Here is a 17,672-nt window from a genome sequence, read left to right as displayed (position 1 = left end):
TACCAAAAGCAGCCACGGATGAGTGTAACTGTGGAACGGCTCCTCAGTTACTCAGCCACCTTTCCATACCGAAGTATTAACTCTATATGGGGTGCAGATAGCTATGTGGCGTGTTAATACATGCATCCCCTGTTGATATACGATATCCTAGAGCAAAACCTTTAGGGTACTCGCACCAGAAGTTAGAATTCTGTGATAACCTTTAGTTTAATTCTCTGGGAATATCCACTGTATTTAAATATACCCAAGGAAGCTACTGAAGGAACCTTCCATCAGGACGTCATGGCTATCTCACCCAAAAATAGGTTTTTCGCTTCGCTCAAAATCCGTTTATTTAGTTAGCCAGAACACCCTCTTCCGGTCCCTTAACTGATTAATATTATTAGTTATTTAGTCTTCATAGCTAGGATGTAAATATAAGTGGGTTTGCGCTCGTTAGGCACGGTCTTTGGCCGACCCCATACCAGATCGCTAGCCTAGCCCCTAGGTTTGACAGCCTAGTGCTCATATTACTTCTTGATATAATAGTGTTCCTAAATTAAATAATGAAGATTTTCGCATTGTTAAACATACTAGTTACTGTGATGTAAGTGTTTTCGTCTTCGGGGACCATACAAGGGACTGTGTTGGTTCGTGTACCACCCTCTCCTAACCTATGTAGGAACCCTTGTATGCTTCCTATCCCCCTTACCTTTGGGTAATTCCCTCTGGGTTGCCTTGCTTCTCCCTTATTCTATATTGGGGAGAATCTTTCTTCACCCAGAGTATTATCGCTTTATGGGCTTAGGCCATGTCGTCCTGATGGAATTTCCTTCATTAGTAGCTTCCTAAGTAAATGTGACTACAGTGATATATCCCAGAGAATTTACCGAAGGTATCCAGAATTCTAACTCCTGGAGCGAGTATCTCTTAAATTTCTTCAAGGGATATCGCGTAAGGACGTAACTTGACACATCTCATAGCTATTTACACACCAAATAGCCTTTCACTTTGAGAGGAAAAGTAACAAGAAAATAAGAGTCTTTCAAGAGGTAAAACCGTTTGACTCTCCTAAAGTACTGTCAATAGTTCGGCCATCCGCCGCATCACGGCGCCACTAAACCATTCTTTCGTTCGTAGCTTTGCTGACCAGTTTTTCCCTGTGTTATCTCCCTATTTTCGAAGCTTTTCTGTTTGAATTATGGATTCCCCAGCTTCATCAGCTTCTGGAAAGTTAAGTAATATCTTTGAATTGTGTAAATGTAAGCTCTTGCCAGTTTTACTTTTCGATTGATGTCGTAATTAACGTAACAAGAGCTACTGCCAGCCGGATGGCGTCATGACGATATCGTTCTTTTGTTCATTTAGGTAGCAAGAACGATATTCCCGGCATCTTTGCTTTAATAACTTTAGCTATTTAGTATTTTAGCTAGGGATTTTTATATTATGTCATTGTTGTTGTGAATTTGGCGATAATTTCGAGCCTCACGAGTGCTAGGCTTCTAGCCTAGGCACTTTCACACTTCACGCGTTATATAACCTTCCTGGTAAAGTTGTATTGAAGCTCGGACAATATTTTATACAATTAATTAAGATATTACTATTTTCTTTTCTTCCATTATAGTATATCTGTGAAGCTCTTGAGGCTTTCGAAATCCATGCTTTGGAAAAAATTCAGAGATGATGCGACTTTTCTAGGATCGTGACCTGCGGGTGTACTGTCAGGATCCGCTCTGCGAATGAAGTAGGTGATTTTCGCTCTTAGTTGTTTCACTGACAGGTCGCTACCCGATGTTTCTCCTTTGAAGAGTTGGCCTCCACCAAAGTCTGAAGTTCTCTGAAGATACACCTTGAGGCTCTCTACCGGACATAGAGAGGCATCTTCTTTCAGGGGGCAGATTCTCCAGGGGCCCCATCTCTTGGTGGGTAATTCATTTTTCGCGTGAAACGTCGGATCGGGGAAGAGGGTAAGGTCTCCTGAGTCTCTAAACAGGATATGACCCTCTTCTCTTGATAATGCCACTATTTCCTGACTTGGGCTCATGAGGCAAGAGCAAAAAGAAATATAACTTTTTGAGTCAGATCCTTGAGAGGGCACGAATCATTGTCCAAGTTGGAGGCAAAATGGAGCACCTTGTCCAGGGACCAGGAGATAGGTTTTCGCGGAGGTGCTGGGCATAGACGAACGCATGCCTTTGGCAGTTTATTGAAGATATCGCTGGACAGATCAATCTGGAAGGCGTAGAGTAGTGGTCTAGTCAAAGCCGATTTGCAGGTGGAAATCGTGTTGGCTGCTAAGCCCTATCCATGAAGGTGAATGAAGAAGGACATGCAAAAATCAATGGTGATTTCCGTAGGATTTTTTGCTTCGACGAAAGAGACACACTTTCTCCAGGAAGATTCCTATTGCCGTCGTGTGGATTCGGTCTTGTATTCCTCGAGGAAGTCTAGACTTTTCTTCGAGATCCCAAACCTTTTCTTCGCGGCTAGGGAGAGAAAATCATGAGATGAAGGTCCCTGACTTTCAGTGATGAAGCGAAGACAGTCGACTTCTGTACTTGCTGGGAGAGAACTGGGCCCGGGAGAGAGATCAGCGTGGGCTGCAGCTCCAGGACCAGGGGGTACCAATTGCTCCGGGGCCACTTGGGAGCCACTAGGGCCGCTGTCCCTTTGAAGGTTCTCAGTTTGGAGAGGACTTTCAGCAGAAGGTTGGTGGGAGGGAACAGGTAGATCCTGGACCATCTGTTCCAATCCAGTGACATGGCATCCACTGCTTCTGCCTTGGGGTCCTCGTATGGGGCCACATAAGAGGAAGTTGATTGTTGTCGCTCGTTGCGAAGAGATCGATCTGAAAATCCGGGACTTGGTGAGAGATGAAGGAGAACGATCTTGCATCTAGAGACCATTCCGACTTTATCGGGCTTGTCCTTGATAGAGCGTCCGCCGTCACGTTGCGGAATCCTTGTAGGTGAACTGCAGACAGGTGCCATTTCTTCTTCTCTGCCAGGCGGAAGATTGGGAGAAGCACCTGATTTATCTGGGGCGATCTCAAGCGCTGACGATTGAGACATCTGACTACCACCGAGTTGTCCAGAGGTCAGACGAATGTGGATCGAGGGAGGTGGAGAGAGTTTCTTCAGGGTGAGAAGGACCGCCATGGCCTCTAAGATGTTGATGTGAAACGTCTTGAATATGGGACACCATGTACCTTGATCCTGTTGTTGGTGGGAGTGACCTCCCCAACCCTCCAGCGAAGCGTCCGTGTGGATGTTGAGTGATGGAGGTGGATGTTGAAGAGGAATGGACCTTTTCAGGGCTTTTGCTTCCGACCACGGCTTTAAGAGTAAGCGAAGTCTGTTTGGGAGCCGTCTCTTGAGGTCTCTTCGAGCGATATATGCAGAACGTCTCCAGACTCCCGCGGCATCCTTTAGCTGTGCAACCAGCACTGGGTTTGTCACTGAGGCGAACCGTAGAGAGCCTAGAACTTGTTCCTGCTGACGTCTTGAGATCCTCTTGGATTTCAGCAGTTTTTTGACAGACCCCGCTATTTCTTTCTTTTTCTTCTGGGGAATGGAAAGGCGGTTTGACTGAAGATTCCACTGGATTCCTAACCATTGGAACTTCTGAGCTGGAGAGGCGATATTTCTTGGTGTTTATCTTGAATCCCAGGTGTTCTAGAAACTGCGTGACCTTGTTGCAGGATCTTAGACAATCTTCGGGCGATGTCGCCCAGACCAGCCAATCGTCGAGGTAGGCCATCACCTGGACGCCGCGGAGGCGGAGTTGTTGAACGATGCCGTCTGTCAGCTTGGTGAAGATCCGTGGGGCCACGTTGAGCCCGAAGGGCATGGCCCTGAAAGCGTAGCTTTTCCTTTGGAGTCGAAATCCTAGGTAGGAGGAAGCGTGGTGGTTCATTGGAATGTGCCAGTAGGCATCTGCCAGGTCTATTGAGAACCTGGAGGCAGAAGGGTCCTTATCTGTTGAAGAGTCAGCATCTTGAACTTGTTGTTCGCTATGAACTTGTTGAGGGGGGATAAGTCTAGAATGACTCTGAGTTTGTCGGAGTCCTTCTTGGGGACGCAAAACTGTCTCCCTTGGAACCTGGTTGACTTTACCCTCCTTATCACCTTCTTGTTCAAGAGATCTAGGACATATTCTTCCAGGAGGGGGGTTGACTGTTGGAAGAATTGCTGGAAGGATGGGTGTGGTTGAGTACAGCTCCAGCCTAGACCTTTCTTGACGATGCTGTGTGCCCAGGGATCGAAGGTCCAACGATCCTGGAATTGGCGGAGTCTTCCTCCCACCGGAAGCACTTCATTGCTTCTGGCTTCCCGAGGGTTTGCTACCTCGGCCGCTAGCTCCCCTTCCTCTTCTGCCTTTGGAGGGACGGCGAGATGCATCTCTGCCTGCACCTCTGTTTGAGCCTCTACCTTTGGGACGAAAGGTAGTTGACTGCTGCTCAAATGTAGGGGTGAAGACCGGCGACTGTGACAAGACCGGTTGGGTGACCAATTGAAAGGTCTGTTGTGGCTCAGCTGCCACTTGGGGAGTAGCGGATCCCGGAAACTGCCGTCTCTGTTGACGTTACTGGGGTTTTGGTTTGGTGGGTCTCCTCTTAGGTTGAGGGCCGTCGTCCTGAGAGGATTTCCTTTTCTTTGACATGCCCCATTTGTGGAGAAGGTTCCTGTTCTCCGTGGCGGCTTTGTCAGTGATCTCTTTCACCAGGGAGGAGGGAAAGAAATGTTTTCCCCAGATGTTGGAGGAGATCAGCTTCCGGGATTCGTGTCGTACTGTCGCATTAGCAAACACGAATTCCCGACAGGCTCTACGAGCCTTCGTGAAGCTGGGGGTTTTGGTTTGGTGGGTCTCCTCTTAGGTTGAGGGCCGTCGTCCTGAGAGGATTTCCTTTTCTTTGACATGCCCCATTTGTGGAGAAGGTTCCTGTTCTCCGTGGCGGCTTTGTCAGTGATCTCTTTCACCAGGGAGGAGGGAAAGAAATGTTTTCCCCAGATGTTGGAGGAGATCAGCTTCCGGGGTTCGTGTCGTACTGTCGCATTAGCAAACACGAATTCCCGACAGGCTCTACGAGCCTTCGTGAAGCTGTACAGATCCTTTACTACCGTTGTCAGATGTGTCTTGGCAAGGACCATGTAGTAGTCAGGGACACTAGTGTCACCGGCCATGACTTCGAGCTGTACTTGGAGGGACATAGATGCGGCGAGCCTTTCCTTCGTATCATGTTCCCGATGAAGGAGATGATCGTTAAGTTTCGGGAGGTCCTCGTTAAACTGACGACCAGCGACGTCAGGTTCTAGTTTCCCCACCACGAAGGTTGACTGGACATCTTTCCAGTGTCTAACATCAGGGGGAGTGGTCAGGGAGAAGGGCCTGCACTCCTCTAGTACAGGGCAAGGTTTCCCTTCTTCCACTGCCTTATGTACCGCAGTGAAGGCCTTTTCTAGAAAGGGGAACGTCGCATCGTCTGGTGCGACGAAGGTCGGGTGCTTTTTGCTAAGCGCCGGCATTTTCAAGTTGGTGAAGCCCCTACTTTTCACCGCGTTGGCTAACATAGCCTGGCCCTTTGGGAGATCGAACACGATAACCTCCTTTGGTTCGGTCTCTTCTTTGGAGGCGGGTTCAGACCTGAGTCGGACGTAACAGTCCGGGTCAGCCTCAAATTTCGGGAAGAATTCCACTTCTTCCAACGCGATCGAGCCGACCTTCTCACTGATAAAGATCTTGCCCGTGGTGATCGGCATGTGCTCGGCATACCTCCATGGGTTAGTATCCGAGCATGCAGGGAGGTCCTTAACCGAAATCCTTTTCGGTTGCTTCGAACTTCCGAGGTTGGACCTGAATAACTCATGCGTCTTGCGAAGTTTCTTATCCATGAGAGCTTCAAGCATCTTGAAGATCTCCTGAGTGTTGGATGGTTGTAGGATCCGGGGTAGCGGATGTGGAAGGGAGTGATACATCCGTCGGTGTAGGAGTTGGTGCAGGGGTGGAAGCTGGAGCGACCTCATGCTCCGAATCAGGGTATTCCACCTGATCTTCCTCATAGTCGAGCTCGTTGCCCATGAGGTTCCTCTCCGTGGTCTCCGACACTTCCGACATACAGTCCACGTTGTTGGAATCTAAACGGCACTCATGCATGGACTGACCCATGACCACATCAGGTTCCACCACTATCTGGACGGTGGGAATCTGATCACTGGGGACCACTGAGTCTTTTGATGTGTTCAGGAATAGCAAGGCCCTCAAATCTTCGGTAGCGAGATACGGTCCGGTGGCGTTCATCTGGAAGCAATGCACCCACTTGCGTAGCTTCTCTCGAGCGTTGTCCCTTATCTCCGCTGAAGGAGGATCGTTGAACGCTTCGACCAGACGACTCTTGCAAACTGTACAGTGCTGCGGGTCCCAATACTTAAGGTCACCTTTCTTGGCGGCGCAGGGGGCATGGGTCCGACACGCCGTGTGCCCGTAGAAGTCCGGGCGCTTCACTCCACAGAAGTTGTGGTCACACTTGATATACTCCTCCTGTAATAGAAAGAGATCATGAGTATACGGAAGTCATAAGAGTGACTTACATTACTCTAAAGTTAAATTTTAAGTAGTTAAACTTTCACTTAACATTAAATAAATTAGGAATATTGTAATGTTAAAGAGAGGAGCGGGAAAGGAAGTAGATAGACACATACTTGTGCATCCCGCCCAGCTGGTTACTGTAACCTTATCAATAGGCAATTTCGTTTGTGACCAAGGACACAAAAGCGGAAATCTTCATGGACCACCGTAGAAGGTAGAAGATAATTCTAGCAGAGATTGCCTGCGAAGTGTATCAAGGACTGAGACCACTCAGACCCTTAGAGTAAAGGGGGGTAGCAGAAGACCCCATATAGATTTAGGCCCCGGCAACCAGCTGCGCTAAGACACACACAGTATGCTGGAAACTTGTAATATTGCGGTGTAGGGCTATCAGCATGTAGCCGATAGCTAGTAGAAGTGGTGCAAGTCCCTTGGTGCTTCCGGGGGGCACCAGCAGACCGGCGGTACGCCGGAGGTCGCTGCAGCAGGGTTTATGGCATTAAGGTAGACACATTGAGGATTCAGGTATAATGCCAGCTTGGCGGCCGCCGGCACAGCGGCGGCACGCTGGCGGGAGGCGGCAGCTATGGCAGCCGAAGGCCGGCCTGAAGGGCAGACAACCGAAACTAGGTAATGGATGGGTGGGCCATCGGCTGTACTCCGACGGAAGGCGGCAGCCCTCCGGCACACGGAAGGCTGTCGACTTAGGGGAGGGAGGGTATCTCAGGAATGTGTCACCAAGGGAAGGGCGGTATCGCCGGCAGTAGAGGCGGCAAGGGACCGACACCAGGATAGGTAGAGAGACAGGAGGAGGGTTAGGAGGGGTAAGATCACATACCCCTTTGGCATCCCACCTGAGTGAGTGTACCCATGATAGGAGTGGGTCCTATCACCCAAAGGCAGGGGGCCGGCAGTCGGCCGGGCGCCAGGGGAACCCAAGGGAGGGTTAGGGTACACCCAAGAGGGGGGGAACCCCTGTTGGACAAATCGCTTCCAGTGGCTAGCCCCATAGGACGCTATGACGGTATATGTACCAGAGCGGCCTGCTCAACAGGAGATCAAGATAGCCCTATCGCTCCACCCGAAGGAGGAGTTGTAGGACTAGGGACAGATGTGTATAGGCTAGCCTATGTATAGGCTAGACTATGCCAAGGGATAGGTGGGGAGGGAGAAGAAGAGGGGTCTTCCATAGGGGAGGCTCTGCACCAAGGAAGGGAGGACGCTCCCTAGCCTAGGGTAGGTAACCTGAATGAGAACGGTGCACGAGTACCGTCTCAAACTAAAATAGTACTGAACTAGGGCCCCCCCCCCAGGCCTAACCTAGATCAGGAGTGTTAAATCCCAAGCTAGGTAGGCTGAAATACACATCGCAAGTTGCATGGAAGGTTAAGTAACCTAACCAAAGCAACTGAGGAAGGACAGAGAAGCGATAAATATGATACGGACATGAGCCCTCTATATACCAGGGGGAGCATGGTCACACAGAGGGAACGCCCACAGGCAGGGGATGAAGGGAGCATATAGGGGTCCTACATTTAGGTTAGGTTAGAAAGGCACACAATCAAACCAGTCCCCTATATGGTCCCTGAAGGCGAAAAACACTTGCATCACAGTAAACAGTATGATAAATAATGCCACTATCTTCATAACTTAACCTAGGATCACTAGAATATATCATGCATGAACACTGGTGCTAGGCAATCTGGCCTAGGGGCTATGCTAGCAATCTAGTATGGGGTCAGGCAATGACCGGATAATAGAGCGTTAAAACACGATATATAAAGTTCCTAGCTATGAAGACTAAATAACTAACAATATCAATTAGTTAAGAGGCCGGAATAAGCTGTTCAGACTAGCTAAATAAGGCATGCAAGAGAACAGCGACGCCATAAAAAGGCGTGTCCGGTAGCAGCACAGCTCCGTCAGAAAACACGAAATATCTCGAAAAGTATAAGTTACTTTATGGTCAGAGCTTATTTAAACAATACTGGGACCTGGTACTCAACTTTCCAGAAGAAGGCGAGGCTGAAGGTAGCGACATTACAAAGATGCAAGCCGATAAAAATGCACAAGGGGAAATCCGTCTAAGCAAGGCAGCTAGGCTACTAGCAGAAGGATGAGGACGGACGTGACGTCATTTAGCAATGGCGCCCGTTTGTTTACGTTTCGAGTACCAAAAGTAGCCACGGACGAGTGTAACTGTGGAACGGCTCCCCAGTTATTCTCCGCCCCTCCATATCGAAGTGTTAACTCTATATGGGGTGCAGATAGATATGTGGCGTGTTAATACATGGGTCCCCTGTTGATATACGATGTCTTAAAGGGAAACCTTTAGGATACTCGCTCCAGAAGTAAGAATTCTGTGATAACCTGTGGTTTAATTCTCTGGGAATATCCTAGTAGTCAATATACCCAAGGAAACTACCAAAAAGGAACCTTCCATCAGGACGTCATGGCTTGAGCCCAAAAAAATATGATAAATTTTTCCAACCTACAAGTGGTTTTTATGTAGCCATTTGTGAGACCATCATAGAGAGATGATTCTCTCTTATTTTAATGGTTATATCCATTAAAATTATCCTCTGTTTTGAACATTTTAAGAGGTTGTGTCAAGTAGACACTATATATCTTGGATATTCCCTCTGTTATTTAATTCCTTGTGAATTTCATGGTTCAATACGGAAGGGGTCATAGCAAATGGCTGGATGGGAAACACATGTGGGTGTCTTTCCTACTATAGCTTACCCTATCCAAGTTGAATATAATAAATGTATTATGTTGAAATTTGGGAATTTCACAGAAAACTCATTTGCTTTTCTTTTCTTCACAGGAGGAGCATCCCGAGTGCGGGAACAACTTTTGTAGGGTCCGTAGCAAGGACTTCTACGGACATGGCGTGTGTAGGTCTCACGCCCGATGTTCTGTCACCAAAGGGGCTCTCAAGTACTGGGACCCAGAGGCTTGTACTGTGTGTGACAAGTTGGTTAAGGAGGCTTTTGATGATCAAAAGTCTGCGGAGTCTAGGATGCAGCTAGGATTATGCTGCGGAAATGGGTTAGAGGTTTTCAGAAGAATTCCTCGGGCCTGTCTCTTCCCCGGAGCTCGTGACGAGGCCGTCATTCCCCAGACTAAACCTGCAATCCCCTTGGGGCAACTCCCGGTTCAGAAACCTGGAGACCCTGACGTGGCGGATGCTTTGTAGAGCGTCCACCTGGACGACAATATGTCCTTCGTTTCCGAGGAGACTGAGAAGAATCTCCTCGTAGAAGAGTTAGAACAGGAGGCAGTTGTTCCTCCTTCTAACGAGGTTGAGAATTCTGAAGCGGTATCGGTTTCTCCAGCGGCTGTGGTGGAACCAGCTCCATCAACCTCTTCGCAACCGCCTCATCTGGAGGCACTTACGACCACCTTGCAATCTCTGATGTCGATGGTGTACGACTTGCAGAAGAAGTCGTCAGAGAAAGAGACTACTTTCCGATCAGAGATCAAGCAATTAGTTTCTTCACGCTTAGCCCCGAAGAAACTAAATGTGAAGGACCTCCCTGTGTTCTCCGATGTTAACCCGTGGAGGTACGCGGAGCACATGCCTATGTCAGCAGGCAAGATTTTCCTTTCGGAGAAACTGGGTACCGTCTCAGTGGAGGAGGTAGAGTTCTGGCCCAGCAGGGCATCCTACCCGGATTGCTATGTCCAGCTCAGAACTGAACTGGCATCCAAAGGAGAGATATAGCCCAAGGAAGTAATTGTCCTTGAGCTCGCTAAAGCACAGGCTTTGTTTTCCGCAAAGCTAAAGGAGAGGGCATTCACTTGCTCAAAGGTGCCGGCATTAAGCAAGAAACATCCATCATTTATTGCTGACCCTCAACGTGCTTTTCCCTTTATGGATAAAGGGTTTAAAGCAGCTCTGAAGGCTGTGAGGGCAGGAAAGCCCTGCCCCACACTGGAAGAAAGCAAGCCTTTCTCCCTCGCTTTTCCTTCAGATGACAAGGACTGGAAGGACGTTCATGTTACCTTCTCAGTCGGGAAGCTGGAGGCCGATATCGCTGGACGTCAGTTCAACGAGGACCTCCCTAAGCTGTCAGAGTTTCTCTTGAAGAGAGAACATGAGACAAAGGAGCGCTTGGCAGCGTCCATGTCTTTACAAAGGGGGCTAGAAACGATGGCTTGACATTGTAAAAACCTTCATAAATCTAATCTCTCAGGGGGCTTTCCTCTGTTAATCCTATTAGGAAGCACTTTAACATCATCTTGTACTGGTACATGAATTGGTTCTGAATCTACATTGGATGTTGGACTATCTTGGTTAATATTTGACTCATTTGATCTAACTACTTCTTTAAGTTTCTCATCTCTAACATTCACATGCTCTACTGTCTTTCTGTTTAACGGCTGTAATTGATCAACATGACGTTTTACAACATTATCACTAACACGAACATCATAATGTAAATTTCCTATCTCTCTTACAATCTCTCCTGGTACCCACTTCTCTGGAGTGTTGTACGATCTTACCATGACATCAGACAAAGGTAAAAAATGTCTTACATTAGGAAGCTTTGCTACTTGTTTATACCCTTTATCTTCTAAATCACTTTGCAAACTTGGATACAACAAACCTAACTTACACCTTATCCTCCTCCCCATCAACAAATTTGAGGATGCCACCCCTGTTGTGCTGTGCGGCGTTGTTCTATAAGACAATAAAAATTTTGACACATGCAAAAATATATTACCTGAATTTGCTTTTCTACACTTCATATTGTGTTTAAACGTTTGGACAAATCTTTCAGCCTCTCCATTAGTAGATGGATGATATGTAGCTGAAAATGTATGCTTTATACCATTGACATTACAAAATTCTTTAAACTCTTGTGAGGTAAACTGTGGACCATTATCTGTAACAATTCTTTCTGGAATACCATGCGTTGAAAAAAATTGCATTAACTCTTTTATTGTGGCGTAAGACGTTGTTGTCTTCATTGGGATAATTTCTGGCCACTTACTGTAAGCATCTACTACTATCAAAAACAAATAATTCAAAAAAGGACCTGCAAAATCTATATGCACTCTTTGCCATGGATACCTGGGTAACTCCCACGGGTGCATTCTAGCAAATTGAGGATTGTTCTGTTGCATAACACAATTCATACAATTCTTTATATAACATTCCACATCTTTATCTACACCTGGCCACCATACAAAAGTTCTCGCAATTGACTTTGATCTTACAATACCTTGGTGATCAGCATGTATTTCAGACAAAACCTTATTTCTCAGTGAATTAGGAATAACTACCCTGGAACCTCTCATCACTATTCCTTGTGTCACACTCAGTTCATACCATATATCCTTATACGGTTTACAATTTTCCTCCTTTCCACATAAGTCCCTACCTGTCATTAAACTCTCCAAAACCTTACTAAGTACTGGGTCTTGCTTGGTACTGTGTGCTACATCTTTCGCAGTTATTGGTACATCATATACAGAAATTAACAGAACACTGTTATCATACTCTTCTGGAGCTTTGTCTACAGGTAATCTGGATAAAGCATCTGCATTACCCATCTTTGATGTTGGACGGTATTCTATATCATAGTGGTACGCTGTTAACGTAACTGCCCAACGTTGTAGTCTTGCAGCCACCAACGTAGGTAAACTTGCTTTTGGACCCAATATTGCTAATAAAGGTTTATGATCTGTAAAAAGTGTGAACTTTTTCCTACCATAAAGATACATATGGAATTTTTTAACTCCATAAACTAATGCTAAACCTTCCTTTTCTATTTGAGAGTAATTCCTTTCTGCCTTGTTCAATACTCTAGAAGTGAATGCTATTGGTTTTTCTGTTCCATCTGGCATTACATGAGATAATACTGCACCTAGACCTATGTTTGATGCATCACATACTAATTTAACTGGTAAATCCATTTGATAATGTACTAAGAATGTAGGTGATGTTATTTCCTGCTTGATTCTTTCAAAAGATTCCTGACACTCTTTTGTCCACTTCCATTCTACACCCTTATTCAACAGATTATACAATGGATGTGCAATTGTAGACAAATTCTGAATGAAATTCCCATAAAATGTTACTAAACCTATAAATGACTGTAATTCCTTAACATTTTCTGGCACTTTTGTTGATTGTACAGCTTTAATCTTCTCTTTAGTTTTGTGAATACCCTTGCCATTTATTACAAAACCTACTGTATTAATTTTAGAATTTTCCATTCTATTGCTTGTAGAACTACCTATTATGTTACTTTGCCTATTTGATGTTTCTAAAGCTCTGCCTGTTATCAATACCTTTTCTAATGTTAAATCTTTATCTTGCAATAATTTCTTTCTTAGCTCTTCTGATGTGCAATGTGCAATTACTTTATCTATGATAACATTTTCTAACTCTAGAAATTCACATGAAACGGCTAAATTCTTTAGTCTAGTCACAAATGCATCTAAACTTTCATTTTCTTTCTGATAAGCCTGCGCTGAAAACTTTCAAAAAATTTATTGACCTGAGGAGCAAAATATGTGGTAAGAGCCTTAATTGCAGCTTCACTTGTGTCATCTGTAGGCTGCAAAGTCTTAAACGCTTCCCGAACTAGAATTCTGTGATAACCTTTAGTTTAATTCTCTGGGAATATCCACTGTAGTTAAATATACCCTAGGAAGCTACTGAAGGAACCTTCCATCAGGACGACATGGCTATCTCACCCAAAAATAGATTTTTCGCTTCGCTCAAAATCCGTTTTAGGCTTGTCTGCAGAATTATTCAGTATATATTGTAATTGTTTACAACCGTGATTTCTATTTTGTAATAAACAATAGAACGAATATTTGCGTCTCTTTTGCCCCAAATATTTCTTTAAATGTATATGTCAGAGCATCCTTGACTCTTTTGATATTTAAGTCAATACCAGAACTAAGATTCATGGTGTTCCAGGCAAACAGGTAAGATCTTGTTGTACTAGACTGTTCATTTTACTGTTTAAGGTGTTCATACACATATATAAACCTGTCTGTCTCTTCACGACAGACCCGGGAGGTACAGTAACCTGTCCAGACCAATACCATCCTAATACAGACTATGCTTTACGTATATGTTGACACTAATATACAAACTGTTTGCTAGATTGTTCCTTGAACTCACAATCCTCGGGTTTTTTCCTAAAATCTACCCAGACTCTTCCCTGTAGGGGGCAGGAAGCAATGACATATTTCATGATCAACTGATTGATGTATAACGGTAACATCAAGTGTCTCTAGGTCTAAAGACCGAAGAGGAAAGATTTAGCTCGAGATGAACGGCACTATTGGAAATCCACAGATACATTAATGCTCTGGTACACTTCCATCACGACGACATGGCCTGAGCCCAAAAAACGGATTTTGAGCATAGCGAAAAATCTATTTTTGGCTGAGGTAGCCATGTCGTCCTGATGGACCCACCCTCTTTTGGGACAAAAGAGTAATGAATCCCTCCCTATAGTACTGTATCTGCAACACCTATAAAGCTACAAAGAATGATGGTGGTGCCTCGCGGTGGTGGTCAGGCGCACTATTTGCAGAGCAGTAGTGATTCGTCGAGAGCGATGTCTGTGGAGCGACTCACCTTATTCTTGCCTCTCTTTACCCTCGTAGTGAAAGCTCTATTGGGGGTGTAGATAGCCATGAGACGTGTCAAGAATACGTCCTCTGATATTACGCGATATCCCTTCGTAAAATTTTAAGGGATATTCGCTCCAGGAGTTAGAATTCTGGATACCTTTTGTAAATTCTCCGGGATATATCACTGTAGTCAAATATACCTTAGAAGCTACCTATGAAGGAACTTCCATCAGGACGACATGACTACCTCATCCAAAAATAGATTTTTCGCTATACTCAAAATCCGTTATTTACGAATTACAAAAATTATATTGTACTGGTTTACCACGACAAAAATATCGATGCATATGTTTAGAGCCAAGGACTCTCTAGCTTGTTGGATTACGGCAAATTATGGCCTTCAGCCGAAGTATTAAGTTTACCCTTTGATCTGAAGTAAGACTTTAATTGTTTCTCTGTCTTGTGGTTGATAAAGGAGCTTTATCAAACCCCTTATTGAATAAATAACGTAAGAGTTCCCTCGCATCTCACAAGGACACTTTAGTAAGCTCGGGAGATCGTAGTTTTCCTCGGAGCTGTACAGCACGACGCTCGTGCATTCCTGCCTAAACCCCCACAGTAAGTTAAACTATATTGTTCGTCTCTCTGTCTCCGGCTCCAAGCCATCGTGATACCAGGTCGGTTCCTTTTCTTAGTTTTATATGTAACTTTCTATTGGTCTGTAAAATTGTCATCCCTGGGACTGGGGATTAGTTTTATGCATCAGAATACGCCTGTGGACCTTGGTATGTGATTTACCAAGGAATAATTGTTGTAATTGCGCAAACTTAGTCTTTTTTTAGTCCAACGTGGACTCTGTGTTTCATGAGCACATGTTGCAGACCCCCTAAGGGTGACAGTTCTATTTTTCAATTAGCTTAAAGTGTTATTGTGTGTTATTTCTTTATCAGACGATTATTTTTGGAATAAAATTAAAATTTGTGATCATATTTTATTGAATCCTGAATAGTTTTGGAAAGCAAACTTCATCAAGGTCTTGTCATCGGCCCATTCCATCGGGCCTAGAATCATTACTTTTAATAAGTCGGAGAAAAATTCACGACAAAGGAGATAAGAGGATTCTGTTTAAAATTTAAAAAATAATTTTCTTCAAGCTATTATTTGGAAATTTACTATTTCTCTATTTTTCCATATTTTCGTTTTTGACTTCTCTCGCAGGAGATTTTTCTGTTTAAGATTCTCATCCTAAAAAACCATGCGACACCGTACAAATAGGGAAACAAATTCTTTTTTTAGATTTACAAAAGGAATCATATAAGAAATGAGAGAGAGAGAGAGAGAGAGAGAGAGAGAGAGAGAGAGAGAGAGAGAGAGAGAGAGAGAGAGATTTTACATTTTGGTCTTCCTTTCCCTTTTGACTTGATCTGCAGCCATATACGGAACAAGTAGCTATGACTCCTCAGGACCCAGAGGATTAACGAGGATTTATCCACAGATTAACCAGGTGGATGAAGACCGCTTTGTTAAGAGAGCTTGAGTTCTTGTTGTTCTCCCGAGTAGAGTTAAATAGAGACTGATGACATTTCTTAATCTAAACCCTAACCAATGCAGCCACTCAGCGACATGTGCGAGATTGTTCTTATTTTGGTCAGAAGCGGGCTAGCCCGGTATTCTTTTAACCCCGATTCGTTCGGCCTTACTGTAAATTTGGCTCGTTGCATACAAGTAATATACTTAATACACAAAGTGGACCATTGCCTTTAGGTAATTATTATTTTGATAGTGTTAAGTGAAATTCATTATTGATACAATACATATATTTGAATGGCATTCCTGTGTTTAAATAATTTATTAGTAATTTCGATAGTTTAAATTATCATTTGAAGTGTAACTGATATTTGATATTTCATATTTATCTAGGGGTTCTTGAGAATAGTAATTGGAAGTTGGAGATGCTTGACCATCGCTTTGACCTCCATTTAAGGCGATCATCTTCGACAGCAGCAACAACAGCATTGGTTTTAATTTGAGCAGCAATACATGAAACCATTTTATTATATCTTATTCAATTTCTTAGCTGTTTATAATTTTATGAAGGTTTCATTAAAATAAGAAAATTACTCTTTGTATTAATTTCCCAATTATCTAGTAAATTTTTCGAGATGGCGCCCAACGTGGTCCTGTGGGGCCTAAGTAAGGTGCTGTTTTTGCTATCTGGTTAGCTTCCAGGTTGGGGTTTCGTTTGTTTGCGGTTCCATAGTCAGTCCTTTAAATTTTATTGAAATGAGTGTAGAATTAGACTCGTAAATATAGCCTATTCGTGGCCAAGTAAAGCGGTTGCTTAATGAACATGATAAATTCACGCGTATGAATAAAACTGAGTGCAAGGCTGTTCAAATTAAACTGGTTTCGTACAGTGATCAGTTGAACAGTCTTAATACTATAATCCAGACGTCTTTGTATGGAGACGGGACAAATGAAGAGGAGTTCTTATTAGAATTGCAGTCTTGTGATGATTACTCATATATATTAAATACCTGTTTTGCTGTTTTGCAATTGATGGATTCTAAGCCTGAGGCCAAGCTTGGATTCTGAGACTGCAAGAAGTCTCTTGAAGAGTCCTTTAGTTCCACTTCCGATTTACTCTGGCACCGAAAGTGAAAATGTTGAAAAATTTCTTGTTGAGTTTGAATCGGCTATTGTCACATATTCTTACACTGAGATGGATAAACTATTACTTCTCAAGCAACAGGTATCAGGCAGAGCCTTAATTTTGCTCTGAATCTTGAAATTTCAAAGCAGACTTATACTGATGCTAAGAAATTGCTTAAAGGAGCACTGGCTTCTCGTTCGCTGCAGAAATTCAATGTAATTAAGCAATTAAGTGAAATGAAGCTTGAGTATGGTACTGATCCTTTTTCCTATATTGGAAAAATTACTACTGTAACTGAAACTTTTTCTACATTGGAAATCAAAGTAGATGATATTTTGCAGTATTTCATTTGGCAAGGCATGAATGAGTCCTTTAAAGCTCAGCTTGTAAATGTGACTAATCATGTACGTCCATCACTTGAGGAGATATAGGAAAAAAATTTTGAAGCATCTAAACGTTATATGGACGTTACAAGAAAGTTTAATGAAAGGGGGAGACAAGGAGGAAAATCTTCTACATCACTTGCAGTTAATGTTAAATATAAGGATAATGAAACTAACAGAATTAGTACCGCTGACGCCGCTTCTCCGAGGAAAAGGTGCACTCTTTACCAGGAAAACCATGCAACACATGAGTGTATAAAATATAAAGAACCAGAGCATAAGCTGAGATGCTTAGAAGAACTTAATGGTTGAAAGGAATGTGCTAACATTGGACATACCACTGACAAACGCAAGTTTAAATTCTTTAAGAAATGCTATTTTTGTAAGGGTTGGCACTTTTCATTTTTGTGTGATCATCAAGGTGAAAAATCTCATGATGAAAAACTACAAGTGAATGGGAGAGG

The sequence above is a fragment of the Palaemon carinicauda genome, chromosome 27 (assembly GCF_036898095.1).
Source record: "Palaemon carinicauda isolate YSFRI2023 chromosome 27, ASM3689809v2, whole genome shotgun sequence".
In the NCBI taxonomy this organism is placed as follows: domain Eukaryota; kingdom Metazoa; phylum Arthropoda; class Malacostraca; order Decapoda; family Palaemonidae; genus Palaemon; species Palaemon carinicauda.
Note: the sequence above shows the minus strand (reverse complement) of the source record.